The 16,869-nt window shown below is 37.4% G+C and overlaps 1 pseudogene; it reads left to right on the forward strand.

Moving 5' to 3' along the window:
• The first annotated feature begins 90 nt into the window (after positions 1-90).
• LOC116869613 lies at positions 91-1,174 on the forward strand (annotated as a pseudogene).
• The last annotated feature ends 15,695 nt before the right edge of the window (positions 1,175-16,869 follow it).

Genomic DNA, 16,869 nt, shown 5'->3' on the forward strand with positions numbered 1-16,869 from the left:
CCAGCTCGCTTCCATTCATCCTTAGTTTACTACTCTAGGCGGTGTGGTTTATATGTGCAGAAGCATCACGAAGAAAGCATCAGGGCAGGTATGATGTGCTGGCTTGGCTATAGGTGGTGGCGGCTACTGCCTACAGTGAAGCTCAGGGTTTGGGGACCACTGCTTGCGCCAACCTCAACTGGCGGCATTAATCACTCTGTTCTGCTGGTGTGGGTGGTGGCATCCGTCTCTGCAGTTGGCTTGGGGGGCCCTGGCAGCGGTTAAGGTTGGCACAGGTGCAGAGCGCAATGGAGTTGCTACTGGGTGTGCATACCGCCTCAGGTCTGTCCAGGTGGGCCTGCATCGGCCTCACCACTGTGTCCCTGTCATGTGCCTACAGCCATGACATCCTGGCCAACTCTGAAGGCAGAAATAAACATTGCAAGTCATCTTAACCAAGAAGTTGCAGTTTGTGCAAATCAGTTGAGGTGGTCCAAAAGACTTCTAGACTCACTTATCTAAAGAATATGTGGAGACTTGGGGCATCTGGGTGTCGTAGTTGGTTAAGCTGAGGACTCTAGATTCTGACTTAGGTCAACATCTCAAGGTCTGAGGTAGAGCCCCAGCCTCGGGCTCCATGCTGAGGGGGTTGAGCCTGCTTAGGAATATGCAGAGGCTTATTTCAGAGCTGTATGACCTGGATAATTGCCACCCTTTGAAAGCCACTGTATTGTTCTGGATTCACTTTCCATTGTGGATCTTCCTATCTGTTGCTCTCTGGAATTTCAGCATAGGGCAACACGTTCAGGAGAAGGTTTTTTCCATTCAGAAACCAGTTAGCTACTGATGAGGTCCTGTAGTTTCTTAACCTCACTGCACCACTTGATTCTGCCTATCTCGGCTGGTGTCATTAATTTATTAAAGTGGAGATTTTTGCTCTGCAAAAAATTGGAATGTCTTATTTTCAGACATATGTTGCATACTTTGTTCCTGCGGTATCAGTGTTGATGATTCCAACTGCTGTGACAGTACCTTCACTGATTATCTTCTACTGGTTGTGCTCCAGCTCATGGGCCTTGCCAACTTTGCTGAATACTGGTCACCAAGTCACCAGATACAGATATTCCTTATAAGGACCTCTTGGCTGACCTTTTATACTAAGTTCATTTCAAGAAAACGACATGTTTTTCAGTAATTTATTTTTTTTAATTTCTTTTCAGCATAACAGAATTCGTTGTTTATGCACCACACAATTGCATGGAGCATAAACACAATGTTTATGCTCCATGCAATACGTGCCCTCCATAATACCCACCACCTGGCTCCCCCAACCTCCCACCCCCCGCCCCTTCAAAACCCTCAGGTTGTTGTTCAGAATCCACAGTTTCAGTAATTTCTAAACAATTGCAAGTGTCATTATCACAATATATTTGGGCTTCGAAATTCATATTGATTTCATTTGTTTTTATTTAAAATCATGAATTGTGTGAAGTACTGTGGGCTAAGATATAATTCAAATATATTTGACAACACTTAAAATCTTTTAAGTGTTAGAAATGTATGTCTAATTGTATCCTAAAGGGACACCTGGGTGGCTCAGTCAGTTAAGCATCTGCGTTCGACTTAGGTCATGAGGTACTGGGACTGAGTCCTGCATCAGGCTCCTTGCTTAGTGGGAGCCTGCTTCTCCCTCTGCAGGGGGAGGGTATGCTTGTGCATGTGCTCTCTCTTTCTGACAAATAAATAAATAAAATCTTTTAAATAATTGTATGCTAAAAATATAAAAGTAGAATCAAAGTATCTGGTTCTGCTTATAAAATTACTAGAGACACCAGAACTTTGGAAAACAGGATTAGATACTGGATGATGTCAAATTATACTGACTAATCTCATACATTAAATCTTTATAAAGTAAGAGAATCCAGTGAGGTGATACTTAAAATTTTGAAGGTGTGAGGGATCATAAACCCATTTACACATCTTCTAAAGCTATGCTTTTATTTTTAGAAAAATTCTGGGTCTCTCAACATAGGGGCCTTCATTGATGACTCCCCTTACTCTTCTCCAAGGCTTTCTGGTAATTCCTGGTTAAGAAATCTTATTCAAATGGAACACACAATGATGATGAGTTAATGTGTGACTTTTATAAAATGGACTTGAGATACATGCAGTAGAGTAGTCCTTACAAGAAAGTACCTAATATGGTAGGTGAAGTTACCTTTCAACACTGAGTGTAGCACTAAGTACTGCTAGAACCCAAAGTGGAAAATCTTAAGCATTAAGTTTGTTTAGTTATAGGAAGAAAATCAAAAGGGAAGCTACTGATTAAGGAGGTGATTTTATGAACTTTATTTGGAAGGGTTAAGCACTCTAAAGGGTTACCACTATAGTAGACATTTAATATAGGAAAAATTAACAGGTAATATAAATTGTGAATCCATTTGTTTGCTTGATTTGAAAAGATGATAAAACTAATTGCAGTTTAGAATATTTATTATTAAATTTGACAGTCATTTGAGAAGATTGAAAAAATAATAGGAGAAAGGATCACAAATTAAATTTAAAAAATTTTTTTATTGCTTGAGGCCAGAAGGTATGAATGAGAAAGTGAGAACAAGGCTGGCTTAATGAGCATGCAACCTGTGCTCAGAAAAGCTTTGCACGTGGTTTGATGTTCTGCTTTTGCCCTTTTGAAATGCTTAACAATTTATATTTGAGCTTGTGATTTGTAAGCGAAGTCTGATAAGACAATGGAACATGCATATGAACAAATGAGAAAATGTGTAATATGTGTGTCCATCTGTGTCTCTTGTTGCCTCATTGCCATACTGTGTTCAGGATGTTCACTAAATGGCTTCCATGACACACATATTTTATACCTGCGACTCTGTGCTCAGAAGGGCTTCATACTTGGTGTAGTGGTCTGCTGCCATCTTGAAATTCCTTTAAAAAAAAAAAAAATATATATATATATATTTATTTACTTAGAGAGAGAGAGAGAGAGAGAGAGAGAGAGAGGGGTTGGGGGAGGGGCAGAGGAAGAGGGAGAGAGAATCCCAAGCAGACATTGCACTTAGAGCAGAGCCAGACATGGGGCTCTATCTTATGACCCTGAGATCATGGCCTGAGCCAAAACTAAAAGTCGACATTTAACAGACTGCACCACCCAAACCCACCACCCACCCTCTGCCATCATGAAATTTTTAACAATTTAAAAAAATTTTTAATTCCAGTATAGTTAACATACAGTGTTATATTAGTTTCAGGTGTACAGTATAGTGATTCAACAATTCTATACATTACTTAGTGCTCATCATGATAAGTGTACTCTTTTTTTTTTTTTAAAGATTTTATTTATTTATTTATTTGACAGCAAGCAGGCAGAGAGGCAGGCAGAGAAAGAGAGAGAGAGAAGTGGAAGCAGGCTCCTTGCTGAGCACAGAGCCCGATGTGGGGCTCGATCCCAGGACCCCAGGATCATGACCTGAGCCGAAGGCAGAGGCTTTAACCTACTGAGCCACCCAGGCGCCCCAATCATGATAAGTGTACTCTTAATCCCCTTCACCTATTTCACCTATACTTCTACCCGCCTCCCCTCTGGTAACTGTCAGTTTGTTCTCTATAGTTGAATCTGTTTCTTGGTTTATTTCTTTTTGTCTTTTTTCAATTGTTTTTAAAACTGAAAAATGATTATGATTGAAATCATGTGCATTTGTCTTTCCCTGACTGGCTTATTTCACTTAGCATTACACTCTGTAGATCTACCCATGTTGATGTAAATGGCAAAATTTCATTCTTTTTTATGGCTGAGTCATAGTCCTGTGTGTGTGTGTGTGTGTGTGTGTGTGTGTATTTATCTCTTTATCCAATCATCTGTAGATATACATTTGGATTGCTTCCATAATTTGGCTGTTGTTAATAATGCTACAATAAACATAGGGATGTATATATCTTTTCAAATTAGTATTTTTGTATTCTTGGGAGTTACTAGATCATATGGTAGTTTTATTTTTAATTTTTTGAGGAATCTCCGCACTGTTTTTGTTTGTTTGTTGTTTTTAGAGCTTTTATTTATTTATTTGACAGAAAGTGAGAGAGAACAAGTGAACACAAGCAGGGGGAGCAGCAGAGGGAGAGGGAGAAGCAGGCTCTGTGCTGAGCAGGGAGCCTGCTGGCAGGGCTCAATCCCAGGACCCCCTGACCATGACCTGAGCTGAAGGCAGACACTTAACTGACAGCCAGCTATGCATATCTCTCCGTACTGTTTTCCACACTGGCTGTACCAGTTTGCATTCCCACCAACAGTGTACAAGGGTTCCTTTTTATCCATGTCCTTGCCAAGACTTGTTGCTTCTTGAGTTTTTGATTTTAGCTCTCTGACAGGTATGAGGTTATAACTCATTGTAGTTTTGATTTGCATTTCCCCGATGATGAATGATGTTGAGTGTCTTTTCATGGGTCTGTTGGCCATGTGTATGTCTTTGGAGAAATGTCTGTTCATGTCTTCTGCCTATTTTTTAACTGTGTTATTTTTTGTTTGTTTGTTTGTTTGTTTTTGTATTGAGTTGTATACTCTTTTTATATATTTTGGATGCTAAACCTTTACCAGATATGTCATTTGAAAATATCTTCTCCCATTCAATGGGTTATCATTTAGTTTTGTTGATGTTTCCTTTACTGTGCAGAAGATTTTATTTTGATATACTCCCAGTAGTTTATTTTTGCTTTTGTTTCCCTTGCCTCAGGAGACATATCCAGAAAGATACTGCTACAGCCCATGTTAGAGAAATCACTGTCTGTGTTCTCTCCTAGGATTTTTATGGTTTAAGGTTTCAAATGTAGGTCTTTAATCTATTTTGTTTATTTTTGTGTATGGTATAAGAAAATCGTCATTCTTTTGTATGTAGCTGTCCAGTTTTCCCAACATCATTTGTTGAAGAGACGGTCTTTTTCCTATTGCGTGTTTTTGCTCCCTTTGTCAAAGATTAATTAGCCATATTATCATGGGTTTATTTCTGGGCTCTCTATTCTCTTCAAAATTCTTAATGTTTCTTTTAAAAGATTTTATTTCTTTATTTGTTGGGGAGCACAAGCAGGGGGATGGGCAGAGGGAGAAGCAGACTCGCCACTGAGCAAGGAGCCAATGTGAGACTCAATCCCAGGACTCTGGGATCATGACCATGGTCTCCCAAAATTCTTAACGATTTTATCTTTGAACTTGTATATTCAGTTTGGGTCTCACTGAACTCTTGCACTTCTTAGCCTCTAGAGACTTTAAAAAACCTAATCTGAGGGTGCCTGGGTGGCTCAGTTGGTTAAGTGACTGCCTTTGGCTCTTGTCGTGATCCTGGAGTCCCGGGATGGAGTCCCATACAGGGATCCCTGCTTGGCAGGGAACCTGCTACTCCCGCTGACCTCTCTCCTCTTGTGTGTGCTCTCTCACTCTCAAATAAATAAATAAAATTTTAAAACAACAACAACAACAACAACAATAACAACAAACCTAATCTGAGATTGATTATTTCCAGCCAGTTTTAAGAAACTAAAGTTGACTTTATGGAGCCAGTGAAGCCCCTGGATTCAGCAAAACTGTAGCTGAAAGTCAGTATTTTTAAATGTGCATAAAATCACTATTCTTGCTGCACTTGTATAAATAACCAGGCCAGATTTAATGAGACTAGACTTATTTTCCAAACAAATCAGTGTTACTGTAATTGCCTTTGGTAAAAATGAGGCGCCTATAGAGAGAAAAATTGTATTTCAACAGAAAACTATAGTGTGCCCATTACAGATTCTATTTCTTCTCATTGTTTTTGAGGTTTTGTTATTAACCTGTAAACTGTACTGGACTGTGAGTTCTGCTTCTTTCAGTTTGAGTTCTCTTATATCTGGCTACAAATCTTCAAACACATTTCCAATTTTCTCCTTATGACTTAGAATCACTGAAACCAAAACTGCCCTTTTCTCCATGCCCTAACTAGCTAAAGGGAGACAACTACATGTGGGCTAGAATAGCAGATTTTAGCTACTTGTATGAATAAATCTGTATGTATGTATGCATGTGAAAATGTTAAGTTATTCATTCTCTCACTTGTATGGACAAAGAGGTTTCTTGTGAGTATTTAAGAGTTAAGTCACTTTTGCTTATGTTATTACTGCTTGAGGTTGAGCCTTTTTGAGTATTTTAAAAATATATACCAACAAACCTGGTGATTCTACAGACCTGTACCCCTTGGGCTAATAATTCATTATATGTTAATAAAAAAGAAAAAAATTAAAAAAAAGACACTCATAAAAAAACATTTAGAACTGGAAAATAATAAGCTTTTTTTAAAAAATATATATATATATACACCAACAGAACTACTCTGAAAAGAAAAATATTGCCACCATTTGTAGACCATGTAAACTTCAAGTGTGTGCTATTTTTATCCCTGTATCTAACTCAAGTCAGAACTTTAAAAACAATTTGCTTTTGAAACTTGAAGTTCTTAAAGTAGTGTGATACGATTGCTGCTGTTCTAGTCCCCAAGAGTTTTCTGTGTGAAAGCTTGAATCAATACAAATGAGGGAGAACTTGGATGTTAAACAAAACAAAATAAAAAACAAAGGAATGCATGCAAAACGTCAGAGGTTTCATCGCAACAGATCATATGTGCACAATCTTTATACCTATATCTATGTAGGTCACTTAGTTCACCAGAACACTCTGATATCATCAGATATTAAAGCTGCAAACGAGGAAAATCCATCAGATTGAAACTGCCATCTTCATTTCACCATCTAAGGGTGTTTCCAGCTCAAATCTAGAAATGGTCTTCACTGACTACTATTTAGTCTTAGAAATTCATTTATAAACTAGGTTATAATTTGCTCCAACTATGAACCTGTTTCTCTTTTGATTCCATAAAATGCCTCTTATTAAATTCCTGATTGCTGACACCATATAGAGCCCTACTTAGATGGAAACTCCTACCTGCAATACTGCCTCTTGAAATGAGACATCATCTTATTTTTCCTGTCCTAAATTATTATGACCTGGTTCATTATTGTAAGACACAATGCAATATTAAAATACTTATTTCATACCATACAAATTAATTCTTTCCAAAAAGTTTTCTGAGATCCACTTCCTAAAGAAGACAATGGGTCCCATACATTAAAACCTAGAGATTTGTTTATTGGAAAAGACATTAATGAAAGATTGCAGTTGCACCTTCTTAGAGGAGATCTACAAAATTTCTACAGTAACAACAAAAGTCTATAGAACTTTTAGCCAGAATTATATTAGAGAACCACATAGTCTTAGATTGTTTAGAACCATATAGCCTTAGCTTATGAATAAGAAAGAATGTGTTTTTATTAATACATCATGTTATGCTTATTTGGAGGAAATTTTTAAACCCTATTATACCCCACACACACACCCCCCCCAATGCAGATTGCTTGGAAAAGTAAAATTTGACTCTGATTATAAGCCATTTGATCCCTTTAGTTGGTTAAGTTTGGGTGAATGGGCACCTTTAGCATTACTCTTAGTCACCATTTTGCTGGTTTTCATGGTCCTTTGAAGATCACAAACCAGGATTTCAGTAGATTTTTCTGACCATTCAAGTTCATTTAATTTTTTTTCTTAGAAAAATCACCTGATGAGTCAGTAGCTGCTAACAAGTATTTAAGCCTTTGGGGGTATTTTTTCAAACATTTGATATTATCCTTTTGTTAGTCATGTTAATATCCCTATGCATTTTATTCTCTCAAGAGTCTTTAATGCTTGTTCTGATTTCCCCAAAATGCCTAAATAAAACTTGAGATGTCTTCATATTAGTGTTACCTTTCACTTCCTAGACAATCAGCTACAAACAAGTAAGCTTAGCAGTTCTACTCTTAAAAAAAATGTGTAAGTTTTTAGTAACCAATCACACGCACACACCAAGTACCCCCTCATTCATGTAACTGCTGAAAGTTGAGCTTCAAAACACTTTTGGTTTGAAGTGTGCTGATTCACAGTTTGTCTCTTGTGCAGTAAAATATTCATATCAAGTAGAGCACACTGAATTTTTTTTTTAACAATGCATTGTGAGTCCTCTGAACTGCTGTGCTCAGGTTCCCTATTAGTACATCTATCAGTACTTCTTTAACTAGGTACACCGGGGGCTGACAGCCCTCAGAAGCCATGCTTTACATTTGAACTACAACTTGCTTCAAACACAGAATGGTAATGGTGTTCTATGAAACACGAATGAAGAACATAATTATTTTCTAAAACTTACATGAAAATGATGACATAGAAGGAAAAAGACAGGACAACACATAATTCCTTGTCTTTTCAGTCTATCCCATTAGTAAGCTGAAGGTAGAGATTGTTGGTAGAATGTGTACATATAAAGAACTAAAAACAGTTCAGTTAGTCTTGTGCAGCTTTTCTACTGTTCTGGTAAGAATGATGGGGCGCCTGGGTGGCTCAGTGGGTTCAGTTAGTCTTGTGCAGCTTTTCTACTGTTCTGGTAAGAATGATGGGGTGCCTGGGTGGCTCAGTGGGTTAAAGCCTCTGCCTTCGGCTCAGGTCGTGATCCCAGGGTCCTGGGATGGAGCCCCGCATCGGGCTGTCTGCTCAGCAGGGAGCCTGCTTCCTCCTCTCTCTCTGCCTGCCTCTCTGCCTACTTGTAATCTCTGTCTGTCAAATAAATAAATAAATAAATCTTAAACAAAAAAAAAGAATGAAATACATATGCATGCTAGAGCTATGAGATATGAATTAGGTGATTTTGGTGATTGTGCACATTCAAGTTAAATGCTGTTATGTTTGCATTTAAAACTACCATTGTTACAATATAAAGATGAATGGTACAATTCATGCTAATATAAAATTTGCTTTTACTTGGAATGACTTTAAATGTCAAATGAATAAAACACAATGATGAATTGAGAGAGATACTATGGAAGAAAGGAAAAGCTTTATATTCCAGTACCTCTAAGGGCACATTTGTCTTACATTTTGAACAAGGAGCCTTACATTTTTATTTTTCAGTGGTCCATACAAATTATGTAGCTGGCCTTGAGCAAAGTCTTGAAGGTTCTTACTTTGGAAGGTGCCTTGCCCCTTCTTATTTTGAGCATGGTCAAACTTTAGATTAAGTCTTTTTTATAGGGCCTTGAAAAATAGAAATGGCTGAGCTTGGGGGCCTCTGATCTACCAAGAGGGAAAATATTACCAGAGTAGAAGTGTAGGTAACTTTTGTTAATTTCAGAGTAACTTTGGGCTTAGTTCTTGTTCTATGTGTAAAGTTAATCATTTGAGATTGAGATCAATTCTTTCTTTTCTAATGTAGGCACTTACTGCCATAAACTTTCCTCTTAGCATGCTTTTGCTGAGTCCTATAAGTTTTGGTATGTTGTATTTCCATTATTGTGTGTTACAAGTTAGGTTTTGATGTTCCTTTTTTAAAAAGATTTTAAATTTTTTTATTTTTAAGTAAGTCCCAACATGGGACTCAAACTTCCAACCTTGATACCAAGGGTTGCATGTTCTACCAACTGAACCAGCCAGATGGCCTGACTTATTTCCCTTTTGGGTTCATTTTTGACCCATTGGTTGTTCAGGTGTATATTAATTTTTACATATTTATGAGTTTTCCAGTTTTCCTCCTATTATAGATTTCTGGTTTCGTATCATTGTGGTTGGATAAGATACTTGGTGTGATTTCAGCTTTTGTAAATTTGCTGAGACTTGACTTGTGACCTAAGAAATGGTCTGTTCTAGAGAATGTTCTATATGTTCTTGAGAAAAATGTATATTCTGCTGCTGTTGGATGTTCTGTATATGTCTGTTAGGTCCATTTGATCTAAAGGATAGTCCAAGTCCTATGTTTCCTTATTGATTTTCTATCTGGATTATCATCCATTGTTGAAAGTATGGTATTAAATTCCCCTCCTATTACTGTATTGTTGCCTATTACTCCCTTCAGAGTATTAGTATTTACTGAATATATTTAGGTATTTCAATGTTGGATACATATATTTACAATTGTTATGTCCTCTTAATGAATTGACATCTTTTCATTATATAATGGCCTTTTCATCTCTTGGTTTTGCTTAAAGTCTATTTTTCTGAAGTAAGTATAGGTACTGTCACTTTCTTTTGATTTTCATTTGTGTGGAGTTTATTTTTCTATCCCTTTGCTTTGTCATGTATGCAAATTCCACCTTCTTAAAATATGTTTGATGAGATTATGATTGGCTAGAATTATCTAGAGCTACCTGATTTTTATTTTCACTAATGTTGGCATACTTTTAAAAATCCATAGTGGATGCAACCATCAAGCAAACTGTAATTTTGCCATTTGCAATGACGTGGCTGGAACTAGAGGGTATTATGCTAAGAGAAATGAGTCAATCAGAGAAAGAGAATTATCATATGATCTCTCTGATATGAGGAATTTGGGATGCAGGGTGGGGGGCCATGAGGGGAAGGGATGGAAAAAAATGAAACAAGATGGGACTGGGGAGGGAGACAAACCATAAAATATTCTTAATCTCAGGAAACAAACTGAGGGTTGCCGGGGGTGGGGTGGGGGAAGAAGGGATAGGGTGGCTGGGTTATTGACATTGGGGAGGGTATGTGCTTTGGTGAGTGCTGTGAATTGTGTAAGACTGATGATTCACAGACCTATACCCCTGAAGAAAATAATACATTATATGTTAATAAAATTTATAAAAATCCATAGTGGGAGCACCCTTAAAACAATTTGAGACATGTAGTAACTGTCACAATAGAAAGCGGTTATCTCCCTTATGTCTTTTCTGAATTATGTTATTGCTTCAAGTGTTGGGAATAACTTACAGTTTGAGTGTTTGTGTTCTTCCCAAATTCTTATGTTTGAAATCCTAATGCCCAATGGGATAGTGTTAGGAGCCGGGGCCTTTGGGAGGCAGGCATTTAGGTAAGGAGGCCAGAGCCCTCATGAATGGGATTAAGGCTCTTATAAAAGAGATCCCACAGAGCTCCCCAGCCCTTTCTACCATGTGAGGACACAGGAAGAAGTCATTAAAAACCAAATGTGTTAGCACCACGATTCTGGATTTCTTAGCCTCTAGAACTGTGAGAAGGGGCGCCTGGGTGGCTCAGTGGATTAAAGCCTCTGCCTTCAGCTCAGGTCATGATCCCAGGGTCCTGGGATCAAGCCCCGCATCAGGCTTTCTGCTCAGTGGGGAGCCTTCTTCCTCCTCTATCTCTGCCTGCCTCTCTGCCTACTTGTGATCTCTGTCAAATAAATAAATAAAATCTTAAAAAAAAAAAACTTAGAACTGTGAGAAATAAAATTCTGTTGTTTATAAGCCACCAGTACAGTAATATTTTGTTATAGCAGCCTAAACAGACTAACACACTTATTAAATGAGGTAATTTATACCACATTGATGGTATTCTATAAAGAGAAAAAGTTACATAGGACTTAATTTATTTGTGAAAAAAAGATACACACCTGTGCAAAGTTTTGTAATAATTATGTACTTAAGTAAGATTGCTAATGACCAAGATAATAAGGAAATGAGTATTACTAAATGGACTTAGAAAATTGATGTTAGGGTGCCTGGGTGGCTCAGTGGGTTAAACCACTGCCTTCGGCTCAGGTCATGATCTCAGGGTCCTGGGATCGAGTCCCGCATCGGGCTCTCTGCTCAGCAGGGAGCCTGCTTCCCTCTCTCTCTGCCTGCCTCTCTGTCTACTTGTGATCTCTCTCTGTAAAATAAATAAATAAAATCTAAAAAAAAAAATGATGTTAGGGTAGCTGGGTGGCTCATTTGGTTGAGCATCGACTCTTGGTTTTGGCTAGGGTCATGATCTCGGAATCCTGGGATCAAGTCCTGCTTTGGGCTCTGCGTTAAGATGGGGGTCTGCTTGAGATTCTTTCCCTCTCCCTCTGTCTTTCCCCCTGCTTGTGCTCTCTCTCTAAAACAAATAAAATATTTTTAAAAAATAAAGTGAATGTTATTAGTTGAGGAAATTGAAACAATTAAGTGACTTTAATAAAGATTTCACTCATTCACAGAATAATTTTTGTTTTGTTTTGCTTTAGAGAGAGAGAGTGAGGGGAGGGTGGTGGGAAGGGGCACAGAGAGAATCTTAAGCAGGCTACATGCTGGGCATGGAGCCCAAGGCAGGGCTCCATCTCAGGACCCTGAGATCATGACCTGAGCCAAAATCAAGAGGTGGACTCTTAACTGACTGTGCCACCTGGATGCCTTATAGAACAAATGTCTTTTTAAATACTAAGGCAGAGACTGCTGTTGGATACCTGTTATCCCTTCTTCTCTCTTAATAATAGAAGCACTCTGTTGTTGAGTAGCAGTATGTACAGCTATAATGAACATTTCAAATCTCCCTCTTACAATATCTGATATGCGTGGAAGTCCTTGTATAGGGAACTATGTATGTATAGGGAACTAAGTTTCATGACGTATTTTCTTAAGTTTCTAGCTTGAGAAGGGTCTAAATCCTGAACCAGGTATAGCAGAAATTGATTCATCTTTCATGTCACATTACGTCATGCCTTAATTACTTATTTTGATGTCTCTCTTTCCTAAAATGTATAAGCGCTATGATGAGAGGGCCTGTGTCTATTTTGTTTTATCCTGGATCCCAGAAAGAGCACAGAAAAAATCTTTGCTGCATGAATGAATGAATGAAGCAATGGCTATCTGAACTTTGTGTTGAGAAGAATTCTGAGTTAGTATTGTACTCAGGGGAAATAATGTCATTGTCAGTTTGACATGAATGTCATAGACATACCATGGTGGGGGGAAATACACACCTGCCAGACATGTGTCATTTTTTGTTTTTGTTTTTGTTTTTTGTTTTAAATTAATCAACTTTAACTTTTAGAGCAAATTTAGGGTCATGGCAAAATTGAATAGAAAGCAGAGTTCCCATATACCTCTTGTCCCCACACAAGCACAGTCTCTCCCATTATCAACATCCTGCCCCAGAGTGGTACATTTGTTACAACTGATGAATCTACATTGATACATTATTATTACCCAAAGTTCATAGTTTAAATTAGGGTTCACCTTTGGTGTTGTATGTTCTATGGTTTTCTTTTTTTAATTAAAATCAGTTAATTAACATATAGTGTATTATTAATTTCAGAGGTAGAGGTCAGTGATTCATCAGTCCTATAGTACCCACTGCTCATTACATCACATGTCCTCCTTAATGTCCATCACCTTGTTACCCCATCACTCACCACCCTCTCCTTCAGAAACCCTCAGTTTGTTTCCTATGATTAAGAGTCTCTTATGGTTTGTCTCACTCTCTGATTTCATCTTGTTTTATTTTTCCTTCCCTTCCCCAGTCATCCTGTTTTGTGTCTTAAATTCCACATATGAGTGAGATCATATGATAATTGTCTTTCTCTGACTGACTTACCATGCATAGCATAGTACACTCTAGCTCCATCAACATAATTGCAAATGGCAAAATTTCATTTTTTATGGCTGAGTAATATTCCATTGTATATGTGTGTGTGTGTGTGTGTGTGTGTGTGTATGTATATACACACGTACCACTTCGCTATCCACTTAAGAGTTGATGGACATTTTTATCTCTCCATAGTTTGGCTATTGTTGATAGCCATTGTGATGTATGTACTTTTGGGTAAATACCTAGTAGTGCAATTGCTGGATTATAGGGTAGCTCTACTTTCACCTTTTTGAGGAACCTCCATACGGTTTTCCAGAGTGGCTGCTCCAGCTTGCATTCCTACCAACAGTGTAGGAGGGTTCCCCTTTCTCTGCATCCTCACCAAAATCTGTCCTTTTCTGACTTGTTAATTTTAGCCATTCTGACTGGTGCGAGGTGGTATCTCATTTTTTTTTTTTTTTAATTTGTATTTCCCTGATACCGAGTTATGTTGAGCATTTTTCCAGGTGTATGTTGGCTATTTGTATGTCTTCTTTGGAGAATATCTATCCCAAACCTGTCATTTTCATTAAAGCTTTATGTTATAAACACAGATCACTAATGTTATGGTATTTTAATGGATAAATTTGCTTTTGTGTTATGTGCTGATATAATGAACTAGGAAACACATATAGATCAGTAAAACAGTTTTAAGTACTAAAAGAATAATAAGAATGTTGAAGTTGAATTAAAATTAGATTGTTTTGTTCAACCTCTTTTAAGTTATAGATTTTGGAGTTTATGTGGCTTATTGAAAGTCTCACAGTTTCTTGAAGCGGTTTCTTACATTTCCCCCGACAATATGTTCCTGCCTCACCTTATTAACCACCCCACCTAATTTAACTCCCATTACAGAGCTGTATGGCTAACTGTCCTAGTGCGAAGGAGGGATTTAAAACAACAGAATCAGAAAGATTATTTTAAAATTGCATGAAAAGTCCTGAAACTCTGAAATTTCAGTTGCTATCTTCTTTCACTATCCTCTAACTCCAATTTTTAGGTGAAATTAAACAGAAATCGAAAATCTGATACAATTTTCCTTTCATTAAAAAAAACTTCCTTTTTAAAAAAATTTTTATTTATTTGAAAGAGAGAGAGAGAGAACATGAGAGGTGGAGAGTGTCAGAGGGAGAAGCAGATTCCCTGATGAGAAGGGAGTCAGATGTGGGACTCGATCCTGGGAATCCAGGATCATGACCTGAGCCAAAGGCAGTCACTTAACCAACTGAGCCACCCAGGTGCCCCCCCCCAAAAAAAAAACTTTCTGAAGTAGACACACTTAACTCTATTCATTTTGACTAGAAGCATATTTCTTCAACATCCATTTCTATTATATGAATATTCTCAAGTGTCTACATTTGACATTCTATTTTGATACATTTGTGTTTATCTTTGGAAATCTAATTTCATTTGATGTTATTTTATAGTTTCCTTCAAAACAATTTTCTTCAAATAAACAGGATCTTTCTTAGGTCTGCAAGGTCTGAAAGACTAGACTGGCAATGTGCACTGAGAGAAGGTAAGTTTTGCATTAAAATGGCACTAGGTATTAGAGCAAAAGTGGGTTGATAACTTAAAAAGAGGCCAATGGTAAAGAAGATACCACAAATAAAATGTGGTTTCTAGAATAGCAGGAGATGGCCCTATACTTGTAAAACTCCAAGCTAATTATTTCTTAGATTATCTATGGCAGTGCTATTATATTAGCATGTCTATTACATATGAAATATGTCAGGTTCTTGTGCAATGTGAAACAACAGGAAACCATTCTAATTTACTATTTTTCCAGCATTTTTGTCTTTTACTATTATTTTTCTCAAATAGAAATGCAGTGTTTATTAATAGCATCAGATTTTCATCAAGATTTAGTATGGAGTTATAATAAAAATAAAATATGATTAGCTCTAGGCACTTGAAGATTTTACTAGTAAACTGCCTCAGTTGTAGAACATTAAATAGTGAATTATTCCATCTGACAGGGGTTGACTAAATTTGCTGGATTGGGAGAATGGAAATGTGCACTGAGGGAAGATAAATTTTACCTTACCTAAGAGACAGATTGGGATAGTCAGATCTTCAAACTCTTTCACTGAAGAATTTGGTAAAAACACAGAGGTGCAGGCCTTATCCTACCTCAACAAGCCTGGGTCTTTCTTGTCTATATTTGTTCTCCAGGTGATTCTGACGCTCATCAGACTTTTGTGTGCACATAAATCACCTGGCCATCTTGCTAAAATGCAGATTCTGATTCACTACATATAAAGCTGGGCCTGAGATTCTGTATTTCTAGCAAGCTCCCAGGTATTGCTTGTGCTGGTGGTCAATGGAGTACATTTTGAGTAGCAAAAATCTTAAGACAGTGATTCTCAAACTTGGTGCACACTGTAATCTTGCAGGGGCTTTGAAAATTACTATGTAGTAGCCATCCCCAGAGATCTTGATTTGGTAAGTATATAGATGAGTGAAGCTTAGGCACTAGGGACTTTTAAAAACTTCTTGGTGATTCTAGCATACAGCCAAGTCTGAGACCCACTGCTGTAAGTGAGTAATTCTAGAACAACTCATCTCCTTTGGTCATCCACCCTCTTGACCACTTAGGTTCTAATCTCCTTTCTGGAGAATGATCTACCTTTCTATCTATTCCATTTGAAAGCAAGTAGGAGACAGTGTTCCTACCACTAAAAAACCTTATATATCTTTCCTAGGAACAAAGGATATTCTCTTCCATAATCTCAGTACACTGATCAAAATCAGAAAATTTTATATTGACAAAACACTATTTTCTTGCCCACTATCTGTATTCAAATTTCATCAATTGTTGTAATAATTTTTTTTATAACTATATTTTTTCTTAGGTTCATGATCTTTGCTAGAATTACTTTGCTAGTTTGTTTCTCAAGGTTCAGTTTGATTCTAACTCCTTTGCTACTATATGCTAGGATAGGTTGGCTGGGTTCAATTACCTTTAGTTAATTGTCTTTTGCCTTTTAAAATATAGCTTTACCTGTGTTAGTATGCCTTCTTGCCATTGAGGCCTTCACATATAAAAAGGCAACAAATAAATTTGGTTTAACTTCCATTTCAGCCTACATTTACTCCTGTAATAACCGCCCTGGATTGTAGACATGATTCTTCAGCCAATGCTATGAAATATATGGGTCTCACCTATGTGCTTCTGAGGTTGGCCATCTTAAAAAAGGTGAACAACTGAATATGAAAAACATGATCCATAAAAGGAAAAATTGATAAATTGTACCTCATGAAAATGAAAAAAAAAAAATTGCTCTGTGAAAGGTCCAGTTAAGAGACAAGTTACTGACTGGAAGAAAATGTTTGCAAACCCCCTGTAGTAAGCTGAACAATGGGTACTTAAAAATATCAAGTCCAATCTCTGGAACTTGTAAATGTTATTCGGAAAAAGGGTCTTTTTT

Source organism: Lontra canadensis, unplaced genomic scaffold, assembly GCF_010015895.1.
Source record: "Lontra canadensis isolate GAN:19392208 unplaced genomic scaffold, GSC_riverotter_1.0 scaffold20, whole genome shotgun sequence".
Classification (NCBI taxonomy): domain Eukaryota; kingdom Metazoa; phylum Chordata; class Mammalia; order Carnivora; family Mustelidae; genus Lontra; species Lontra canadensis.